The sequence below is a fragment of the Calonectris borealis genome, chromosome 11 (genome assembly GCF_964195595.1).
Source record: "Calonectris borealis chromosome 11, bCalBor7.hap1.2, whole genome shotgun sequence".
In the NCBI taxonomy this organism is placed as follows: Eukaryota; Metazoa; Chordata; class Aves; order Procellariiformes; family Procellariidae; genus Calonectris; species Calonectris borealis.
Window position 1 is genome coordinate 25,644,608 of NC_134322.1, and position 20,226 is coordinate 25,664,833.

Sequence of the window (20,226 nt, forward strand, 5' to 3'; positions counted from 1 at the left end):
CAAACCAGCGCCCGAGGAAGAAAACCAGAGCCCAAGGAATAAAACCAGAGCTGGAGGAACAAAAACAGAGCCCGAGGAACAAAAACAGAGCCCGAGTAATAAAACCAGAGTTAGAGGAACAAAACCAGAGCCCAAGGAATTAAACCAGAAGCTGAGGGAGAAAACCAGAGCCCGAGGAACAAAACCAGAGGATGAGTAACAAAACCAGATGTCAAGGAACAAAACCAGAGAACGAGGAACAAAAGGAGGGGCCGAGGAATAAAACCAGGTGTCGAGGAACAAAACCAGAGTCCGAGGAACAAAACCAGAGCCAGAGGAACAAAACCAGTGTCCGAGGAAGAAAACCAGAGCCCAAGGAATAAAACCAGAGCTGGAGGAACAAAAACAGAGCCTGAGGAACAAAAACAGAGCCCGAGTAATAAAACCAGAGTTAGAGGAACAAAACCAGAGCCCAAGGAATTAAACCAGAAGCTGAGGGAGAAAACCAGAGCCCGAGGAACAAAACCAGAGGATGAGTAACAAAACCAGATGTCGAGGAACAAAACCAGAGACCGAGGAACAAAAGGAGGGCCCGAGGAATAAAACCAGGTGTCGAGGAAGAAAACCAGAGCCAGAGGAACAAAACCAGTGCCCGAGGAAAATAACCAGTGCCCGAGGAAAATAACCAGTGCCCGAGGAATAAAACACGAGCTAGAGAAACAAAACCAGAGCCCGAGGAACAAAATTAGAGCCTGAGGAACAAAACCAGAGCCCGAGGAACAAAACCAGAGCTGGAGGAACAAAACCAGAGCCCAAGAAACAAAACCAGAGCTCAAGGAAGAAAACCAGAGCCCAAGGAAGAAAACCAGAGTCTGAGGGAAAAACCCAGTACCTGAGGAAGTAAACCAGAGCCCGAGGAACAAATCCAGAGCCTAAGGAACAAAACCAGAGCTCGAGGAACAAAACCAGAGCCCCAGGATCAAATCCAGAGCCCAAGGAAGAAAACCAGAACCCGAGGAACAAAACCATAGACCGAGGAACAAAAGGAGAGCCCGAGGGACAAAATGAGAGTCCGAGGAACAAAACCAGAGCCCGAGGAATAAAACCAGATGTCGAGGAACAAAACCAGAGCCCGAGGAACAAAACCAGAGCCCGAGGAACAAAATCAGAGCCCAAGGAACAAAACCAGAGCCCGCGGAACAAAACCAGAGCCCAAGGAACTAATCCAGAGGGCAAGGAAGAAAACCAGAGCCTGAGGAACAAAACCAGAGCCCAAGGAACAAAACCAGATGTCGAGGAAAAAAAGAGAGTCCGAGGAATAAATCCAGAGCCTGAAGAATAAAACCAGAGCCCGAGGAACAAAACCAGAGTCCGAGGAACCAAACCAGCGCCCGAGGAAGAAAACCAGAGCCCAAGGAATAAAACCAGAGCTGGAGGAACAAAAACAGAGCCCGAGGAACAAAAACAGAGCCCGAGTAATAAAACCAGAGTTAGAGGAACAAAACCAGAGCCCAAGGAATTAAACCAGAAGCTGAGGGAGAAAACCAGAGCCCGAGGAACAAAACCAGAGGATGAGTAACAAAACCAGATGTCAAGGAACAAAACCAGAGAACGAGGAACAAAAGGAGGGCCCGAGGAATAAAACCAGGTGTCGAGGAACAAAACCAGAGTCCGAGGAACAAAACCAGAGCCAGAGGAACAAAACCAGTGTCCGAGGAAGAAAACCAGAGCCCAAGGAATAAAACCAGAGCTGGAGGAACAAAAACAGAGCCTGAGGAACAAAAACAGAGCCCGAGTAATAAAACCAGAGTTAGAGGAACAAAACCAGAGCCCAAGGAATTAAACCAGAAGCTGAGGGAGAAAACCAGAGCCCGAGGAACAAAACCAGAGGATGAGTAACAAAACCAGATGTCGAGGAACAAAACCAGAGACCGAGGAACAAAAGGAGGGCCCGAGGAATAAAACCAGGTGTCGAGGAAGAAAACCAGAGCCAGAGGAACAAAACCAGTGCCCGAGGAAAATAACCAGTGCCCGAGGAAAATAACCAGTGCCCGAGGAATAAAACACGAGCTAGAGAAACAAAACCAGAGCCCGAGGAACAAAACCAGAGCCCGAGGAACAAAATCAGAGCCCAAGGAACAAAACCAGAGCCCGCGGAACAAAACCAGAGCCCAAGGAACTAATCCAGAGGGCAAGGAAGAAAACCAGAGCCTGAGGAACAAAACCAGAGCCCAAGGAACAAAACCAGATGTCGAGGAAAAAAAGAGAGTCCGAGGAATAAATCCAGAGCCTGAAGAATAAAACCAGAGCCCGAGGAACAAAACCAGAGTCCGAGGAACCAAACCAGCGCCCGAGGAAGAAAACCAGAGCCCAAGGAATAAAACCAGAGCTGGAGGAACAAAAACAGAGCCCGAGGAACAAAAACAGAGCCCGAGTAATAAAACCAGAGTTAGAGGAACAAAACCAGAGCCCAAGGAATTAAACCAGAAGCTGAGGGAGAAAACCAGAGCCCGAGGAACAAAACCAGAGGATGAGTAACAAAACCAGATGTCAAGGAACAAAACCAGAGAACGAGGAACAAAAGGAGGGGCCGAGGAATAAAACCAGGTGTCGAGGAACAAAACCAGAGTCCGAGGAACAAAACCAGTGCCCGAGGAAAATAACCAGTGCCCGAGGAAAATAACCAGTGCCCGAGGAATAAAACACGAGCTAGAGAAACAAAACCAGAGCCCGAGGAACAAAATTAGAGCCTGAGGAACAAAACCAGAGCCCGAGGAACAAAACCAGAGCTGGAGGAACAAAACCAGAGCCCAAGAAACAAAACCAGAGCTCAAGGAAGAAAACCAGAGCCCAAGGAAGAAAACCAGAGTCTGAGGGAAAAACCCAGTACCTGAGGAAGTAAACCAGAGCCCGAGGAACAAATCCAGAGCCTAAGGAACAAAACCAGAGCTCGAGAAACAAAACCAGAGCCCCAGGAACAAATCCAGAGCCCAAGGAAGAAAACCAGAACCCAAGGAACAAAACCATAGACCGAGGAACAAAAGGAGAGACCGAGGGACAAAATGAGAGTCCGAGGAACAAAACCAGAGCCCGAGGAATAAAACCAGATGTCGAGGAACAAAACCAGAGCCCGAGGAACAAAACCAGAGTCCGTGGAACTACACGAGAGCCGGAGGAACAAAACCAGAGCCCGAGGAACAAAATCAGAGCCCAAGGAACAAAACCAGAGCCCGAGGAACAAAACCAGATGTCGAGGAAAAAAAGAGAGTCCGAGGAATAAATCCAGAGCCTGAAGAATAAAACCAGAGCCCGAGGAACAAAACCAGAGTCCGAGGAACCAAACCAGCGCCCGAGGAAGAAAACCAGAGCCCAAGGAATAAAACCAGAGCTGGAGGAACAAAAACAGAGCCCGAGGAACAAAAACAGAGCCCGAGTAATAAAACCAGAGTTAGAGGAACAAAACCAGAGCCCAAGGAATTAAACCAGATGCTGAGGGAGAAAACCAGAGCCCGAGGAACAAAACCAGAGGATGAGTAACAAAACCAGATGTCGAGGAACAAAACCAGAGACCGAGGAACAAAAGGAGGGCCCGAGGAATAAAACCAGGTGTCGAGGAAGAAAACCAGAGCCAGAGGAACAAAACCAGTGCCCGAGGAAAATAACCAGTGCCCGAGGAAAATAACCAGTGCCCGAGGAATAAAACACGAGCTAGAGAAACAAAACCAGAGCCCGAGGAACAAAATTAGAGCCTGAGGAACAAAACCAGAGCCCGAGGAACAAAACCAGAGCTGGAGGAACAAAACCAGAGCCCAAGGAACAAAACCAGAGCTCAAGGAAGAAAACCAGAGGCCAAGGAAGAAAACCAGAGTCTGAGGGAAAAACCCAGTACCTGAGGAAGTAAACCAGAGCCCGAGGAACAAATCCAGAGCCTAAGGAACAAAACCAGAGCTCGAGGAACAAAACCAGAGCCCCAGGATCAAATCCAGAGCCCAAGGAAGAAAACCAGAACCCGAGGAACAAAACCATAGACCGAGGAACAAAAGGAGAGCCCGAGGGACAAAATGAGAGTCCGAGGAACAAAACCAGAGCCCGAGGAATAAAACCAGATGTCGAGGAACAAAACCAGAGCCCGAGGAACAAAACCAGAGCCCGAGGAACAAAATCAGAGCCCAAGGAACAAAACCAGAGCCCGCGGAACAAAACCAGAGCCCAAGGAACTAATCCAGAGGGCAAGGAAGAAAACCAGAGCCTGAGGAACAAAACCAGAGCCCAAGGAACAAAACCAGATGTCGAGGAAAAAAAGAGAGTCCGAGGAATAAATCCAGAGCCTGAAGAATAAAACCAGAGCCCGAGGAACAAAACCAGAGTCCGAGGAACCAAACCAGCGCCCGAGGAAGAAAACCAGAGCCCAAGGAATAAAACCAGAGCTGGAGGAACAAAAACAGAGCCCGAGGAACAAAAACAGAGCCCGAGTAATAAAACCAGAGTTAGAGGAACAAAACCAGAGCTCAAGGAATTAAACCAGAAGCTGAGGGAGAAAACCAGAGCCCGAGGAACAAAACCAGAGGATGAGTAACAAAACCAGATGTCGAGGAACAAAACCAGAGCCAGAGGAACAAAACCAGTGCCCGAGGAAAATAACCAGTGCCCGAGGAATAAAACACGAGCTAGAGAAAAAAAAACCAGAGCCCGAGGAACAAAACTAGAGTCTGAGGAACAAAACCAGAGCCCGAGGAAGAAAACCAGAGGCCAAGGAAGAAAACCAGAGTCTGAGGGAAAAACCCAGTACCTGAGGAAGTAAACCAGAGCCCGAGGAACAAATCCAGAGCCTAAGGAACAAAACCAGAGCTCGAGGAAGAAAACCAGAGCCCCAGGAACAAATCCAGAGCCCAAGGAAGAAAACCAGAACCCAAGGAACAAAACCATAGACCGAGGAACAAAAGGAGAGACCGAGGGACAAAATGAGAGTCCGAGGAACAAAACCAGAGCCTGAGGAATAAAACCAGATGTCGAGGAACAAAACCAGAGCCCGAGGAACAAAACCAGAGTCCGTGGAACTACACGAGAGCCGGAGGAACAAAACCAGAGCCCGAGGAACAAAATCAGAGCCCAAGGAACAAAACCAGAGCCCGAGGAACAAAACCAGATGTCGAGGAAAAAAAGAGAGTCCGAGGAATAAATCCAGAGCCTGAAGAATATAACCAGAGCCCGAGGAACAAAACCAGAGTCCGAGGAACAAAACCAGCGCCCGAGGAAGAAAACCAGAGCCCAAGGAATAAAACCAGAGCTGGAGGAACAAAAACAGAGCCCGAGGAACAAAAACAGAGCCCGAGTAATAAAACCAGAGTTAGAGGAACAAAACCAGAGCCCAAGGAATTAAACCAGATGCTGAGGGAGAAAACCAGAGCCCGAGGAACAAAACCAGAGGATGAGTAACAAAACCAGATGTCGAGGAACAAAACCAGAGACCGAGGAACAAAAGGAGGGCCCGAGGAATAAAACCAGGTGTCGAGGAAGAAAACCAGATTCTGAGGAACAAAACCAGTGCCCGAGGAAAATAACCAGTGCCCGAGGAAAATAACCAGTGCCCGAGGAATAAAGCACAAGCTAGAGAAACAAAACCAGAGCCCGAGGAACAAAATTAGAGCCTGAGGAACAAAACCAGAGCCCGAGGAACAAAACCAGAGCTGGAGGAACAAAACCAGAGCCCAAGGAACAAAACCAGAGCTCAAGGAAGAAAACCAGAGGCCAAGGAAGAAAACCAGAGTCTGAGGGAAAAACCCAGTACCTGAGGAAGTAAACCAGAGCCCGAGGAACAAATCCAGAGCCTAAGGAACAAAACCAGAGCTCGAGGAACAAAACCAGAGCCCCAGGAACAAATCCAGAGCCCAAGGAAGAAAACCAGAACCCGAGGAACAAAACCATAGACCGAGGAACAAAAGGAGAGCCCGAGGGACAAAATGAGAGTCCGAGGAACAAAACCAGAGCCCGAGGAATAAAACCAGATGTCGAGGAACAAAACCAGAGCCCGAGGAACAAAACCAGAGTCCGTGGAACTACACTAGAGCCCGAGGAACAAAACCAGAGCCCGAGGAACAAAATCAGAGCCCAAGGAACAAAACCAGAGCCCGCGGAACAAAACCAGAGCCCAAGGAACTAATCCAGAGGGCAAGGAAGAAAACCAGAGCCTGAGGAACAAAACCAGAGCCCAAGGAACAAAACCAGATGTCGAGGAAAAAAAGAGAGTCCGAGGAATAAATCCAGAGCCTGAAGAATAAAACCAGAGCCCGAGGAACAAAACCAGAGTCCGAGGAACCAAACCAGCGCCCGAGGAAGAAAACCAGAGCCCAAGGAATAAAACCAGAGCTGGAGGAACAAAAACAGAGCCCGAGGAACAAAAACAGAGCCCGAGTAATAAAACCAGAGTTAGAGGAACAAAACCAGAGCCCAAGGAATTAAACCATAAGCTGAGGGAGAAAACCAGAGCCCGAGGAACAAAACCAGAGGATGAGTAACAAAACCAGATGTCGAGGAACAAAACCAGAGACCGAGGAACAAAAGGAGGGCCCGAGGAATAAAACCAGGTGTCGAGGAAGAAAACCAGAGCCAGAGGAACAAAACCAGTGCCCGAGGAAAATAACCAGTGCCCGAGGAAAATAACCAGTGCCCGAGGAATAAAACACGAGCTAGAGAAAAAAAAACCAGAGCCCGAGGAACAAAACTAGAGCCTGAGGAACAAAACCAGAGCCCGAGGAAGAAAACCAGAGGCCAAGGAAGAAAACCAGAGTCTGAGGGAAAAACCCAGTACCTGAGGAAGTAAACCAGAGCCCGAGGAACAAATCCAGAGCCTAAGGAACAAAACCAGAGCTCGAGAAACAAAACCAGAGCCCCAGGAACAAATCCAGAGCCCAAGGAAGAAAACCAGAACCCAAGGAACAAAACCATAGACCGAGGAACAAAAGGAGAGCCCGAGGGACAAAATGAGAGTCCGAGGAACAAAACCAGAGCCCGAGGAATAAAACCAGATGTCGAGGAACAAAACCAGAGCCCGAGGAACAAAACCAGAGTCCGTGGAACTACACGAGAGCCGGAGGAACAAAACCAGAGCCCGAGGAACAAAATCAGAGCCCAAGGAACAAAACCAGAGCCCGAGGAACAAAACCAGATGTCGAGGAAAAAAAGAGAGTCCGAGGAATAAATCCAGAGCCTAAAGAATAAAACCAGAGCCCGAGGAACAAAACCAGAGTCCGAGGAACCAAACCAGCGCCCGAGGAAGAAAACCAGAGCCCAAGGAATAAAACCAGAGCTGGAGGAACAAAAACAGAGCCCGAGGAACAAAAACAGAGCCCGAGTAATAAAACCAGAGTTAGAGGAACAAAACCAGAGCCCAAGGAATTAAACCAGATGCTGAGGGAGAAAACCAGAGCCCGAGGAAAAAAACCAGAGGATGAGTAACAAAACCAGATGTCGAGGAACAAAACCAGAGACCGAGGAACAAAAGGAGGGCCCGAGGAATAAAACCAGGTGTCGAGGAAGAAAACCAGAGCCAGAGGAACAAAACCAGTGCCCGAGGAAAATAACCAGTGCCCGAGGAATAAAACACGAGCTAGAGAAACAAAACCAGAGCCCGAGGAACAAAATTAGAGCCTGAGGAACAAAACCAGAGCCCGAGGAACAAAACCAGAGCTGGAGGAACAAAACCAGAGCCCAAGGAACAAAACCAGAGCTCAAGGAAGAAAACCAGAGGCCAAGGAAGAAAACCAGAGTCTGAGGGAAAAACCCAGTACCTGAGGAAGTAAACCAGAGCCCGAGGAACAAATCCAGAGCCTAAGGAACAAAACCAGAGCTCGAGGAACAAAACCAGAGCCCCAGGATCAAATCCAGAGCCCAAGGAAGAAAACCAGAACCCGAGGAACAAAACCATAGACCGAGGAACAAAAGGAGAGCCCGAGGGACAAAATGAGAGTCCGAGGAACAAAACCAGAGCCCGAGGAATAAAACCAGATGTCGAGGAACAAAACCAGAGCCCGAGGAACAAAACCAGAGTCCGTGGAACTACACTAGAGCCCGAGGAACAAAACCAGAGCCCGAGGAACAAAATCAGAGCCCAAGGAACAAAACCAGAGCCCGCGGAACAAAACCAGAGCCCAAGGAACTAATCCAGAGGGCAAGGAAGAAAACCAGAGCCTGAGGAACAAAACCAGAGCCCAAGGAACAAAACCAGATGTCGAGGAAAAAAAGAGAGTCCGAGGAATAAATCCAGAGCCTGAAGAATAAAACCAGAGCCCGAGGAACAAAACCAGAGTCCGAGGAACCAAACCAGCGCCCGAGGAAGAAAACCAGAGCCCAAGGAATAAAACCAGAGCTGGAGGAACAAAAACAGAGCCCGAGGAACAAAAACAGAGCCCGAGTAATAAAACCAGAGTTAGAGGAACAAAACCAGAGCCCAAGGAATTAAACCAGATGCTGAGGGAGAAAACCAGAGCCCGAGGAACAAAACCAGAGGATGAGTAACAAAACCAGATGTCGAGGAACAAAACCAGAGCCAGAGGAACAAAACCAGTGCCCGAGGAAAATAACCAGTGCCCGAGGAATAAAACACGAGCTAGAGAAAAAAAAAACAGAGCCCGAGGAACAAAACTAGAGTCTGAGGAACAAAACCAGAGCCCGAGGAAGAAAACCAGAGGCCAAGGAAGAAAACCAGAGTCTGAGGGAAAAACCCAGTACCTGAGGAAGTAAACCAGAGCCCGAGGAACAAATCCAGAGCCTAAGGAACAAAACCAGAGCTCGAGGAAGAAAACCAGAGCCCCAGGAACAAATCCAGAGCCCAAGGAAGAAAACCAGAACCCAAGGAACAAAACCATAGACCGAGGAACAAAAGGAGAGCCCGAGGGACAAAATGAGAGTCCGAGGAACAAAACCAGAGCCCGAGGAATAAAACCAGATGTCGAGGAACAAAACCAGAGCCCGAGGAACAAAACCAGAGTCCGTGGAACTACACGAGAGCCGGAGGAACAAAACCAGAGCCCGAGGAACAAAATCAGAGCCCAAGGAACAAAACCAGAGCCCGAGGAACAAAACCAGATGTCGAGGAAAAAAAGAGAGTCCGAGGAATAAATCCAGAGCCTGAAGAATAAAACCAGAGCCCGAGGAACAAAACCAGAGTCCGAGGAACCAAACCAGCGCCCGAGGAAGAAAACCAGAGCCCAAGGAATAAAACCAGAGCTGGAGGAACAAAAACAGAGCCCGAGGAACAAAAACAGAGCCCGAGTAATAAAACCAGAGTTAGAGGAACAAAACCAGAGCCCGAGGAACAAAACCAGAGGATGAGTAACAAAACAAGATGTCAAGGAACAAAACCAGAGACCGAGGAACAAAAGGAGGGCCCGAGGAATAAAACCAGGTGTCGAGGAAGAAAACCAGAGCCAGAGGAACAAAACCAGTGCCCAAGGAAAATAACCAGTGCCCGAGGAAAATAACCAGTGCCCGAGGAATAAAACACGAGCTAGAGAAACAAAACCAGAGCCCGAGGAACAAAATTAGAGCCTGAGGAACAAAACCAGAGCCCGAGGAACAAAACCAGAGCTGGAGGAACAAAACCAGAGCCCAAGGAACAAAACCAGAGCTCAAGGAAGAAAACCAGAGGCCAAGGAAGAAAACCAGAGTCTGAGGGAAAAACCCAGTACCTGAGGAAGTAAACCAGAGCCCGAGGAACAAATCCAGAGCCTAAGGAACAAAACCAGAGCTCGAGGAACAAAACCAGAGCCCCAGGAACAAATCCAGAGCCCAAGGAAGAAAACCAGAACCCGAGGAACAAAACCATAGACCGAGGAACAAAAGGAGAGCCCGAGGGACAAAATGAGAGTCCGAGGAACAAAACCAGAGCCCGAGGAATAAAACCAGATGTCGAGGAACAAAACCAGAGCCCGAGGAACAAAACCAGAGTCCGTGGAACTACACTAGAGCCCGAGGAACAAAACCAGAGCCCGAGGAACAAAATCAGAGCCCAAGGAACAAAACCAGAGCCCGAGGAACAAAACCAGAGCCCAAGGAAAAAAAACAGAGGCCGAGGAAGAAAACCAGAGCCCGCGGAACAAAACCAGAGCCCAAGGAACTAATCCAGAGGGCAAGGAAGAAAACCAGAGCCTGAGGAACAAAACCAGAGCCCAAGGAACAAAACCAGATGTCGAGGAAAAAAAGAGAGTCCGAGGAATAAATCCAGAGCCTGAAGAATAAAACCAGAGCCCGAGGAACAAAACCAGAGTCCGAGGAACCAAACCAGCGCCCGAGGAAGAAAACCAGAGCCCAAGGAATAAAACCAGAGCTGGAGGAAAAAAAACAGAGCCCGAGGAACAAAAACAGAGCCCGAGTAATAAAACCAGAGTTAGAGGAACAAAACCAGAGCCCAAGGAATTAAACCAGAAGCTGAGGGAGAAAACCAGAGCCCGAGGAACAAAACCAGAGGATGAGTAACAAAACCAGATGTCAAGGAACAAAACCAGAGACCGAGGAACAAAAGGAGGGCCCGAGGAACAAAACCAGGTGTCGAGGAACAAAACCAGAGTCCGAGGAACAAAACCAAAGCCAGAGAAACAAAACCAGAGCCCAAGGAAAAAAAACAGAGGCCGAGGAAGAAAACCAGAGCCCGAGGAACAAAACCAGAGCCCAAGGAACAAAACCAGATGTCGAGGAAAAAAAGAGAGTCCGAGGAATAAATCCAGAGCCTGAAGAATAAAACCAGAGCCCGAGGAACAAAACCAGAGTCCGAGGAACCAAACCAGAGCCCGAGGAAGAATACCAGAGCCCAAGGAATAAAACCAGAGCTGGAGGAACAAAAACAGAGCCCGAGGAACAAAACCAGAGTCCGTGGAACTACACTAGAGCCCGAGGAACAAAACCAGAGCCCGAGGAACAAAATCAGAGCCCAAGGAACAAAACCAGAGCTCAAGGAAGAAAACCAGAGGCCAAGGAAGAAAACCAGAGTCTGAGGGAAAAACCCGGTACCTGAGGAAGTAAACCAGAGCCCGAGGAACAAATCCAGAGCCTAAGGAACAAAACCAGAGCTCGAGGAACAAAACCAGAGCCCCAGGATCAAATCCAGAGCCCAAGGAAGAAAACCAGAACCCGAGGAACAAAACCATAGACCGAGGAACAAAAGGAGAGCCCGAGGGACAAAATGAGAGTCCGAGGAACAAAACCAGAGCCCGAGGAATAAAACCAGATGTCGAGGAACAAAACCAGAGCCCGAGGAACAAAACCAGAGTCCGTGGAACTACACTAGAGCCCGAGGAACAAAACCAGAGCCCGAGGAACAAAATCAGAGCCCAAGGAACAAAACCAGAGCTCAAGGAAGAAAACCAGAGGCCAAGGAAGAAAACCAGAGTCTGAGGGAAAAACCCAGTACCTGAGGAAGTAAACCAGAGCCCGAGGAACAAAATCAGAGCCCGAGCAACAAAACCAGAGCCCGAGGAACAAAACCAGAGCCCAAGGAACAAAACCAGATGTCGAGGAAAAAAAGAGAGTCCGAGGAATAAATCCAGAGCCTGAAGAATAAAACCAGAGCCCGAGGAACAAAACCAGAGTCCGAGGAACCAAACCAGCGCCCGAGGAAGAAAACCAGAGCCCAAGGAATAAAACCAGAGCTGGAGGAACAAAAACAGAGCCCGAGGAACAAAAACAGAGCCCGAGTAATAAAACCAGAGTTAGAGGAACAAAACCAGAGCCCAAGGAATTAAACCAGAAGCTGAGGGAGAAAACCAGAGCCCGAGGAACAAAACCAGAGGATGAGTAACAAAACAAGATGTCAAGGAACAAAACCAGAGACCGAGGAACAAATGGAGGGCCCGAGGAATAAAACCAGGTGTCGAGGAAGAAAACCAGAGCCAGAGGAACAAAACCAGTGCCCAAGGAAAATAACCAGTGCCCGAGGAAAATAACCAGTGCCCGAGGAATAAAACACGAGCTAGAGAAACAAAACCAGAGCCCGAGGAACAAAACTAGAGCCTGAGGAACAAAACCAGAGCCCGAGGAACAAAACCAGAGCTGGAGGAACAAAACCAGAGCCCAAGGAACAAAACCAGAGCTCAAGGAAGAAAACCAGAGGCCAAGGAAGAAAACCAGAGTCTGAGGGATAAACCCGGTACCTGAGGAAGTAAACCAGAGCCCGAGGAACAAATCCAGAGCCTAAGGAACAAAACCAGGTGTCGAGGAACAAAACCAGAGCCCCAGGAACAAATCCAGAGCCCAAGGAAGAAAACCAGAACCCAAGGAACAAAACCATAGACCGAGGAACAAAAGGAGAGCCCGAGGGACAAAATGAGAGTCCGAGGAACAAAACCAGAGCCCGAGGAATAAAACCAGATGTCGAGGAACAAAACCAGAGCCCGAGGAACAAAACCAGAGTCCGTGGAACTACACGAGAGCCCGAGGAACAAAACCAGAGCCCGAGGAACAAAATCAGAGCCCAAGGAACATAACCAGAGCCCGAGGAACAAAACCAGATGTCGAGGAAAAAAAGAGAGTCCGAGGAATAAATCCAGAGCCTGAAGAATAAAACCAGAGCTGGAGGAACAAAACCAGAGTCCGAGGAACCAAACCAGCGCCCGAGGAAGAAAACCAGAGCCCAAGGAATAAAACCAGAGCTGGAGGAACAAAAACAGAGCCCGAGGAACAAAAACAGAGCCCGAGTAATAAAACCAGAGTTAGAGGAACAAAACCAGAGCCCAAGGAATTAAACCAGATGCTGAGGGAGAAAACCAGAGCCCGAGGAACAAAACCAGAGGATGAGTAACAAAACCAGATGTCGAGGAACAAAACCAGAGACCGAGGAACAAAAGGAGGGCCCGAGGAATAAAACCAGGTGTCGAGGAAGAAAACCAGAGCCAGAGGAACAAAACCAGTGCCCGAGGAAAATAACCAGTGCCCGAGGAAAATAACCAGTGCCCGAGGAATAAAACACGAGCTAGAGAAACAAAACCAGAGCCCGAGGAACAAAATTAGAGCCTGAGGAACAAAACCAGAGCCCGAGGAACAAAACCAGAGCTGGAGGAACAAAACCAGAGCCCAAGGAACAAAACAAGAGCTCAAGGAAGAAAACCAGAGGCCAAGGAAGAAAACCAGAGTCTGAGGGAAAAACCCAGTACCTGAGGAAGTAAACCAGAGCCCGAGGAACAAATCCAGAGCCTAAGGAACAAAACCAGAGCTCGAGGAACAAAACCAGAGCCCCAGGAACAAATCCAGAGCCCAAGGAAGAAAACCTGAACCCGAGGAACAAAACCATAGACCGAGGAACAAAAGGAGAGCCCGAGGGACAAAATGAGAGTCCGAGGAACAAAACCAGAGCCCGAGGAATAAAACCAGATGTCGAGGAACAAAACCAGAGCCCGAGGAACAAAACCAGAGTCCGTGGAACTACACGAGAGCCCGAGGAACAAAACCAGAGCCCGAGGAACAAAATCAGAGCCCAAGGAACAAAACCAGAGCCCGAGGAACAAAACCAGATGTCGAGGAAAAAAAGAGAGTCCGAGGAATAAATCCAGAGCCTGAAGAATAAAACCAGAGCCCGAGGAACAAAACCAGAGTCCGAGGAACCAAACCAGCGCCCGAGGAAGAAAACCAGAGCCCAAGGAATAAAACCAGAGCTGGAGGAACAAAAACAGAGCCCGAGGAACAAAAACAGAGCCCGAGTAATAAAACCAGTTAGAGGAACAAAACCAGAGCCCAAGGAATTAAACCAGATGCTGAGGGAGAAAACCAGAGCCCGAGGAACAAAACCAGAGGATGAGTAACAAAACCAGATGTCGAGGAACAAAACCAGAGACCGAGGAACAAAAGGAGGGCCCGAGGAATAAAACCAGGTGTCGAGGAAGAAAACCAGAGCCAGAGGAACAAAACCAGTGCCCGAGGAAAATAACCAGTGCCCGAGGAAAATAACCAGTGCCCGAGGAATAAAACACGAGCTAGAGAAACAAAACCAGAACCCGAGGAACAAAATTAGAGCCTGAGGAACAAAACCAGAGACCGAGGAACAAAACCAGAGCTGGAGGAACAAAACCAGAGCCCAAGGAACAAAACCAGAGCTCAAGGAAGAAAACCAGAGGCCAAGGAAGAAAACCAGAGTCTGAGGGAAAAACCCAGTACCTGAGGAAATAAACCAGAGCCCAAGGAACAAATCCAGAGCCTAAGGAACAAAACCAGAGCCCAGGGAAGAAAACCAGAACCCGAGGAACAAAACCATAGACCGAGGAACAAAAGGAGAGCCCGAGGGACAAAATGAGAGTCCGAGGAACAAAACCAGAGCCCGAGGAATAAAACCAGATGTCGAGGAACAAAACCAGAGCCCGAGGAACAAAACCAGAGTCCGTGGAACTACACTAGAGCCCGAGGAACAAAACCAGAGCCCGAGGAACAAAATCAGAGCCCAAGGAACAAAACCAGAGCCCGAGGAACAAAACCAGAGCCCAAGGAAAAAAAACAGAGGCCGAGGAAGAAAACCAGAGCCCGAGGAACAAAACCAGAGCCCAAGGAACTAATCCAGAGGGCAAGGAAGAAAACCAGAGCCTGAGGAACAAAACCAGAGCCCAAGGAACAAAACCAGATGTCGAGGAAAAAAAGAGAGTCCGAGGAATAAATCCAGAGCCTGAAGAATAAAACCAGAGCCCGAGGAACAAAACCAGAGTCCGAGGAACCAAACCAGCGCCCGAGGAAGAAAACCAGAGCCCAAGGAATAAAACCAGAGCTGGAGGAACAAAAACAGAGCCCGAGGAACAAAAACAGAGCCCGAGTAATAAAACCAGAGTTAGAGGAACAAAACCAGAGCCCAAGGAATTAAACCAGAAGCTGAGGGAGAAAACCAGAGCCCGAGGAACAAAACCAGAGGATGAGTAACAAAACAAGATGTCAAGGAACAAAACCAGAGACCGAGGAACAAAAGGAGGGCCCGAGGAATAAAACCAGGTGTCGAGGAAGAAAACCAGAGCCAGAGGAACAAAACCAGTGCCCAAGGAAAATAACCAGTGCCCGAGGAAAATAACCAGTGCCCGAGGAATAAAACACGAGCTAGAGAAACAAAACCAGAGCCCGAGGAACAAAACTAGAGCCTGAGGAACAAAACCAGAGCCCGAGGAACAAAACCAGAGCTGGAGGAACAAAACCAGAGCCCAAGGAACAAAACCAGAGCTCAAGGAAGAAAACCAGAGGCCAAGGAAGAAAACCAGAGTCTGAGGGAAAAACCCGGTACCTGAGGAAGTAAACCAGAGCCCGAGGAACAAATCCAGAGCCTAAGGAACAAAACCAGAGCTCGAGGAACAAAACCAGAGCCCCAGGAACAAATCCAGAGCCCAAGGAAGAAAACCAGAACCCGAGGAACAAAACCATAGACCGAGGAACAAAAGGAGAGCCCGAGGGACAAAATGAGAGTCCGAGGAACAAAACCAGAGCCCGAGGAATAAAACCAGATGTCGAGGAACAAAACCAGAGCCCGAGGAACAAAACCAGAGTCCGTGGAACTACACTAGAGCCCGAGGAACAAAACCAGAGCCCGAGGAACAAAATCAGAGCCCAAGGAACAAAACCAGAGGCCGAGGAACAAAACCAGAGCCCAAGGAAAAAAAACAGAGGCCGAGGAAGAAAACCAGAGCCCGAGGAACAAAACCAGAGCCCGAGGAACTAATCCAGAGGGCAAGGAAGAAAACCAGAGCCTGAGGAACAAAACCAGAGCCCAAGGAACAAAACCAGATGTCGAGGAAAAAAAGAGAGTCCGAGGAATAAATCCAGAGCCTGAAGAATAAAACCAGAGCCCGAGGAACAAAACCAGAGTCCGAGGAACCAAACCAGCGCCCGAGGAAGAAAACCAGAGCCCAAGGAATAAAACCAGAGCTGGAGGAACAAAAACAGAGCCCGAGGAACAAAAACAGAGCCCGAGTAATAAAACCAGAGTTAGAGGAACAAAACCAGAGCCCAAGGAATTAAACCAGAAGCTGAGGGAGAAAACCAGAGCCCGAGGAACAAAACCAGAGGATGAGTAACAAAACAAGATGTCAAGGAACAAAACCAGAGACCGAGGAACAAAAGGAGGGCCGGAGGAACAAAACCAGGTGTCGAGAAACAAAACCAGAGTCCGAGGAACAAAACCAGAGCCAGAGAAACAAAAACAGAGCCCAAGGAAAAAAAACAGAGGCCGAGGAAGAAAACCAGAGCCCGAGGAACAAAACCAGAGCCTAAGGAACTAATCCAGAGGGCAAGGAAGAAAACCAGAGCCTGAGGAACAAAACCAGAGCCCAAGGAACAAAACCAGATGTCGAGGAATAAAAGAGAGTCCGAGGAATAAATCCAGAGCCTGAAGAATAAAACCAGAGCCCGAGGAACAAAACCAGAGTCCGAGGAACCAAACCAGCGCCCGAGGAAGAAAACCAGAGCCCAAGGAATAAAACCAGAGCTGGAGGAACAAAAACAGAGCCCGAGGAACAAAAACAGAGCCCGAGTAATAAAACCAGAGTTAGAGGAACAAAACCAGAGCCCAAGGAATTAAACCAGATGCTGAGGGAGAAAACCAGAGCCCGAGGAACAAAACCAGAGGATGAGTAACAAAACCAGATGTCGAGGAACAAAACCAGAGACCGAGGAACAAAAGGAGGGCCCGAGGAATAAAACCAGGTGTCGAGGAAGAAAACCAGAGCCAGAGGAACAAAACCAGTGCCCGAGGAAAATAACCAGTGCCCGAGGAAAATAACCAGTGCCCGAGGAATAAAACACGAGCTAGAGAAACAAAACCAGAGCCCGAGGAACAAAATTAGAGCCTGAGGAACAAAACCAGAGCCCGAGGAACAAAACCAGAGCTGGAGGAACAAAACCAGAGCCCAAGGAACAAAACAAGAGCTCAAGGAAGAAAACCAGAGGCCAAGGAAGAAAACCAGAGTCTGAGGGAAAAACCCAGTACCTGAGGAAGTAAACCAGAGCCCGAGGAACAAATCCAGAGCCTAAGGAACAAAACCAGAGCTCGAGGAACAAAACCAGAGCCCCAGGAACAAATCCAGAGCCCAAGGAAGAAAACCTGAACCCGAGGAACAAAACCATAGACCGAGGAACAAAAGGAGAGCCCGAGGGACAAAATGAGAGTCCGAGGAACAAAACCAGAGCCCGAGGAATAAAACCAGATGTCGAGGAACAAAACCAGAGCCCGAGGAACAAAACCAGAGTCCGTGGAACTACACGAGAGCCCGAGGAACAAAACCAGAGCCCGAGGAACAAAATCAGAGCCCAAGGAACAAAACCAGAGCCCGAGGAACAAAACCAGATGTCGAGGAAAAAAAGAGAGTCCGAGGAATAAATCCAGAGCCTGAAGAATAAAACCAGAGCCCGAGGAACAAAACCAGAGTCCGAGGAACCAAACCAGCGCCCGAGGAAGAAAACCAGAGCCCAAGGAATAAAACCAGAGCTGGAGGAACAAAAACAGAGCCCGAGGAACAAAAACAGAGCCCGAGTAATAAAACCAGTTAGAGGAACAAAACCAGAGCCCAAGGAATTAAACCAGATGCTGAGGGAGAAAACCAGAGCCCGAGGAACAAAACCAGAGGATGAGTAACAAAACCAGATGTCGAGGAACAAAACCAGAGACCGAGGAACAAAAGGAGGGCCCGAGGAATAAAACCAGGTGTCGAGGAAGAAAACCAGAGCCAGAGGAACAAAACCAGTGCCCGAGGAAAATAACCAGTGCCCGAGGAAAATAACCAGTGCCCGAGGAATAAAGCACGAGCTAGAGAAACAAAACCAGAACCCGAGGAACAAAATTAGAGCCTGAGGAACAAAACCAGAGCCCGAGGAACAAAACCAGAGCTGGAGGAACAAAACCAGAGCCCAAGGAACAAAACCAGAGCTCAAGGAAGAAAACCAGAGGCCAAGGAAGAAAACCAGAGTCTGAGGGAAAAACCCAGTACCTGAGGAAGTAAACCAGAGCCCGAGGAACAAATCCAGAGCCTAAGGAACAAAACCAGAGCCCAGGGAAGAAAACCAGAACCCGAGGAACAAAACCATAGACCGAGGAACAAAAGGAGAGCCCGAGGGACAAAATGAGAGTCCGAGGAACAAAACCAGAGCCCGAGGAACAAAACCAGAGTCCGTGGAACTACACTAGAGCCCGAGGAACAAAACCAGAGCCCGAGGAACAAAATCAGAGCCCAAGGAACAAAACCAGAGGCCGAGGAACAAAACCAGAGCCCAAGGAAAAAAAACAGAGGCCGAGGAAGAAAACCAGAGCCCGAGGAACAAAACCAGAGCCCAAGGAACTAATCCAGAGGGCAAGGAAGAAAACCAGAGCCTGAGGAACAAAACCAGAGCCCAAGGAACAAAACCAGATGTCGAGGAAAAAAAGAGAGTCCGAGGAATAAATCCAGAGCCTGAAGAATAAAACCAGAGCCCGAGGAACAAAACCAGAGTCCGAGGAACCAAACCAGCGCCCGAGGAAGAAAACCAGAGCCCAAGGAATAAAACCAGAGCTGGAGGAACAAAAACAGAGCCCGAGGAACAAAAACAGAGCCCGAGTAATAAAACCAGAGTTAGAGGAACAAAACCAGAGCCCAAGGAATTAAACCAGAAGCTGAGGGAGAAAACCAGAGCCCGAGGAACAAAACCAGAGGATGAGTAACAAAACAAGATGTCAAGGAACAAAACCAGAGACCGAGGAACAAAAGGAGGGCCCGAGGAATAAAACCAGGTGTCGAGGAAGAAAACCAGAGCCAGAGGAACAAAACCAGTGCCCAAGGAAAATAACCAGTGCCCGAGGAAAATAACCAGTGCCCGAGGAATAAAACACGAGCTAGAGAAACAAAACCAGAGCCCGAGGAACAAAACTAGAGCCTGAGGAACAAAACCAGAGCCCGAGGAACAAAACCAGAGCTGGAGGAACAAAACCAGAGCCCAAGGAACAAAACCAGAGCTCAAGGAAGAAAACCAGAGGCCAAGGAAGAAAACCAGAGTCTGAGGGAAAAACCCGGTACCTGAGGAAGTAAACCAGAGCCCGAGGAACAAATCCAGAGCCTAAGGAACAAAACCAGAGCTCGAGGAACAAAACCAGAGCCCCAGGAACAAATCCAGAGCCCAAGGAAGAAAACCAGAACCCGAGGAACAAAACCATAGACCGAGGAACAAAAGGAGAGCCCGAGGGACAAAATGAGAGTCCGAGGAACAAAACCAGAGCCCGAGGAATAAAACCAGATGTCGAGGAACAAAACCAGAGCCCGAGGAACAAAACCAGAGTCCGTGGAACTACACTAGAGCCCGAGGAACAAAACCAGAGCCCGAGGAACAAAATCAGAGCCCAAGGAACAAAACCAGAGGCCGAGGAACAAAACCAGAGCCCAAGGAAAAAAAACAGAGGCCGAGGAAGAAAACCAGAGCCCGAGGAACAAAACCAGAGCCCGAGGAACTAATCCAGAGGGCAAGGAAGAAAACCAGAGCCTGAGGAACAAAACCAGATGTCGAGGAAAAAAAGAGAGTCCGAGGAATAAATCCAGAGCCTGAAGAATAAAACCAGAGCCCGAGGAACAAAACCAGAGTCCGAGGAACCAAACCAGCGCCCGAGGAAGAAAACCAGAGCCCAAGGAATAAAACCAGAGCTGGAGGAACAAAGACAGAGCCCGAGGAACAAAAACAGAGCCCGAGTAATAAAACCAGAGTTAGAGGAACAAAACCAGAGCCCAAGGAATTAAACCAGAAGCTGAGGGAGAAAACCAGAGCCCGAGGAACAAAACCAGAGGATGAGTAACAAAACAAGATGTCAAGGAACAAAACCAGAGACCGAGGAACAAAAGGAGGGCCGGAGGAACAAAACCAGGTGTCGAGAAACAAAACCAGAGTCCGAGGAACAAAACCAGAGCCAGAGAAACAAAAACAGAGCCCAAGGAAAAAAAACAGAGGCCGAGGAAGAAAACCAGAGCCCGAGGAACAAAACCAGAGCCTAAGGAACTAATCCAGAGGGCAAGGAAGAAAACCAGAGCCTGAGGAACAAAACCAGAGCCCAAGGAACAAAACCAGATGTCGAGGAATAAAAGAGAGTCCGAGGAATAAATCCAGAGCCTGAAGAATAAAACCAGAGCCCGAGGAACAAAACCAGAGTCCGAGGAACCAAACCAGCGCCCGAGGAAGAATACCAGAGCCCAAGGAATAAAACCAGAGCTGGAGGAACAAAAACAGAGCCCGAGGAACAAAAACAGAGCCCGAGTAATAAAACCAGAGTTAGAGGAACAAAACCAG